The following is a 3984-nucleotide window of genomic DNA, read 5'->3' on the forward strand; positions in this document are numbered from 1 at the left end:
GGGTGTACCTAATGATTTTGCATTCTGGACCATGGTAATTTGTTTCAGGTATAATTTGGTCTGTGGTTCTTTTGTCGGGGTGAATCACCACGGTCAGTCAACACTTCTCGGATGCTCTTTGATGAAGAACGAAGAAATTGAATCATTCAAATGGTTATTTCAATGCTGGCTTCGTTGCATGGGAGGAAACGCTCCGAAAGGGTTTCTCACCGATCAGTGCGCATCAATGAAAAGGGCTTTAGAGGCCTGTATGCCAACAACAGTTCACCGCTGGTGTATTTGGCACATCATGAAGAAGATTCCAAGCAAATTAAACGGGTACAAGGCACACGCTGATATCGAACAACAAATGAGCCATGTTGTTTGGAACTCTCATAGCAAAGACTCATTCGATAGGAATTGGAACGATTTTCTGGTGAATTTTGGTCTTGCGGACAACAAGTGGCTTTCAGGTAATGTGTTTTTAAAATCTGCAGCAGAGGTGTAAATTGTACGATCACTCGGGTGTATTTTACTGTGTGTGTTTGGGTGTATTATGCAGATCTGTACGAAGACCGTCACATATGGGTTCCTATCTATCTGGACCACCACTTCTGGGCAGGGATGAGAAGCACACAAAGGAGTGAGAGCATGCATTCATTTTTTAACAAATACATCACCCGGAACAGCTCGCTCATTCAGTTCGTCAAACAGTACGATAATTGCCTCGGAAGCAGGGAGCAAGCAGAGAGAGAATCAGATGATGCAGATTTTCATACGGTCATACCGTGTGCAACCATATCCTCCATCGAAGCTCAGTTTCAAGATGCGTACACCCACGCAAAGTTTAGGGAAGTCCAAGCCCAATTCAGAGGAAAGGCGAATTGCATCACCAGATTAAAGAATTCCGCTCTAGGCTATTCAGTATACGAAGTCGGAGAACAAGTTTCCAGCTCAATATTCGACAAGTTCGCGGTTACCTACGACTCAGTTGCAGCCGAGGTAAAATACCAATGCTTATTATTCGAGTCGAGAGGGATACTGTGCCGTCACGCACTAAGCGTGTTAAGCTTCGAACAAGTAAGCCAAGTGACCCCTAGATACATACTGGAACGATGGAGCAAGAAGGTAAAGAGGCAACACACACATCAAGAGCAGCCACGACGAGCCACTAATGGAGCCAAGAAGCAAGAGGTTCGACCAATTGGTTTTTCGTTCGCAAAATATTTGCGAATTTGCCTCCGAATCGGAGGAGCTCACTGCAATTATGCACCGTGCGTACGATAACGTCATGGCCGAGATGGAAGCATTAAAAGGCAAAAGGAAGGGGACATCTTCTTTATCCCACGAAGACGCCAACTTGGAATCCGTTAACGAGCTTCAAAGCCCGCCAAGGATTCGAACAAGAGGACGTCCAAAAAACAGGCTAGGTTCAAAGCTCGAGAAACAGATTGCAAATGCCACAAAGAAGAAGAAGACGAAAGTTTTAAGCGAGGTAAATGTAATGTTCTTTAAATTTGTGGCGATTGAGTTTATTTTTCTAGTTAATAGTTTAGCTAATGCGTGAGTGTTATATTCAGATAAACCTGTTTGATGCTGCATCAGTGGCGCATTCAAGTTGCAGCCAATATCAGGGACAAGTTATAAATTATCAGTTCAGGGTACCAGTAGCAGGGGATAACTCTTTGGGTGTATAGTTATAAAGAGTATGGGTGTAAAATCACTGTTACTTTTGGGTGTATTTTTGTTAATTGACAATTTACATATAGACACATATATAGATACATATAGAACAAAAGCTGTAAAAATTCACAGGTTATGGGCGTATATTTCAGTTGATTTTTTTTTTCATATTTTAGTACATGTAATTCATTCATTTTGAATACAGCACAGAAAGTTGGGTGTATATTTTATTCAATCTTGGGTGTATTATTAGACTTGCGTTGGGTGTAACAGTTTATAATTTATGTTTATATATGCCTTGATTTTTTGCTTCATATTTTACCACCTGTAATACAGTTTTTGAATACATCACAGACAGTTTACCAGCACAGATAGTTTAACTATGGGAAAAAATATACATGGAATAGAAGTTGTTGATAAATGGCAAATATTTACATTATTTGTTCAATTTACAAACTACCCAGTTTCTATATCAGCAAAATTAATCTGACAAAACGGACTCAATAATACAGAGGATGGCTTCGACAGCCTTATAGCACTACTCTCTCTAATTGCCCGATCTCTCTGTGTATTCATCTCACTGAATAGTATCCGGGAAGCATACTCCACTCTATAGTGGTCCACCTCCTCCTACAATTAAAAAGTATGTTATGTTTAAACAGAAATATTAATTCAGTAAAGTAATACAGAGTTATATAGTTCTAAAGACAGTTACCTGTGTCCAATTATCCCATTCATACTTCCCCTTTTTAATGTTTTCCGGCTCTATTAACTCAAGCCACTTCATTACGTAGATAGCGCAGTCATAGCTGAAAACGAAGAAAATAAATTACAAATCTCATTTAGGAAAGTTTAAGGTTCAGAGTCACAAATCTATACCTTGTTTTTTGGCCTGAAATTTTAACATATGATGCTTTAATTTCCTTCTCCTTCTCGCCTTTCTCCAGAGGTTTCCCGCCGGCATATGTTATCAATCTTGAAAATACATATCCCTTAAATACCAAAACAAATCAGTAATACACCCGAATGAATGGACAAGATACACCCAACTGAATATGGAATATACACCCAACTCAACTTTCAAAATAGACCTATCTATTAAAGTAAAGAAGACAGAGGCAACTTACAGTGAATTTTTAATGTCCTTTCTCTCATCGTTTGGAGCTTTTTTGTGTAGCGGGTCAAGTATTTGACATTTCCGCGTTCTTGTATTTATCAGCCATAACCACCAATGTCCCGAGTGGCAAACAGGAGCAAAAATCTGAAGGATTGCCACATTTCAACAGTCTATTATTTTATTTGGCATATAAGTAAATAAGTGTACTAACAAATTTACGAAACAAAAACTTACATATGGATGCGAACTTAATTTTTTTCTATCTATGAAGTGAATGAAACTCGGGTAGGCTTCCACCCTGAATTCTTTGTTCGTTTTCGGGGATATGAATTCCCCCCTTGGGTGATCCGAAAGTGCCATGCTCTACAAGAATTGCAATACAAGAAATGAAAACATGAAAATACACAACTTACACCCAATCTAAGCTAAAAAATACACCCAAATCAATGCATAAAATACACCCAAAGTTCGTAGAAGTAACACTTACCACAATATCGGGGGGGGGAGACAGTATATTTGTGCCTGAAACCTCTTTTCCTTTTTCTGGTTTAGGATGAGGCAGATGGCAGATACAATCTAGAAATCAATTTTAAATTAATAAACATTACAGTTGACTTTGGTATAAAAACATTAATGTTAGTCTAAAATTACCTGAGATTCTATATCACTTTTTGCCTAGAGGGATGCAAGGTGCGTTCTCATCAAAATGTATTCTCCTTGGCCAATCAGAGTGCATATCTCCTCATACTCGTCAGTATCGCCATTTGCGTCTTCCTTCAGTCTCGTCCCCCAGATGTAGCACTTTTGTTTCATATCATCCGGAATTTGATTTATTCCCCCAGGAGTTTCAAACTTTGCAGAACTTTCTCCCCCAGTCTCCCTCTGAATTTGTGGACTTTCATCTTTTCCCTTTGCCGCACTGCTTGCTAATTTTTGGACCAAACTGTCCAATTGTTCTAGCATAGTTGCAGTTTCTGGAGATTTTTCCCTTTCTGTCTCCTGCATTGACGCCCCCTCCTGGCTTGAATCTGTCAATCCAAGGCTGAATGATGGCATCCCTGGATCTGTTTTAGGAACATAGGTTGCTGTCCGTGCCATCATCAACAGGGCAGCAGCGTCCTCTGCGTCTGGATAACTGCGTCATTATGTATAAGAATAAGAGTAAGAATAAGAATATACGGATGATAAGCAAAGATTGATTTTAG

The 3984-nt window shown here is 39.4% G+C and overlaps 1 long non-coding RNA gene across 1 annotated transcript; it reads right to left on the minus strand.

Annotated features, from left to right (window-relative positions):
- Window positions 1–2157: 2157 nt before the first annotated feature.
- LOC127745624 (uncharacterized) lies at window positions 2158–2725 on the minus strand. Its single transcript, XR_008006765.1, has 3 exons — window positions 2542–2725; window positions 2378–2471; window positions 2158–2292 (listed from the first exon to the last, which is right to left on the minus strand). It is a non-coding gene; the product is annotated as an uncharacterized LOC127745624 (long non-coding RNA).
- Window positions 2726–3984: the final 1259 nt, after the last annotated feature.

Source organism: Arachis duranensis, chromosome 3 (assembly GCF_000817695.3).
Source record: "Arachis duranensis cultivar V14167 chromosome 3, aradu.V14167.gnm2.J7QH, whole genome shotgun sequence".
In the NCBI taxonomy this organism is placed as follows: Eukaryota; Viridiplantae; Streptophyta; class Magnoliopsida; order Fabales; family Fabaceae; genus Arachis; species Arachis duranensis.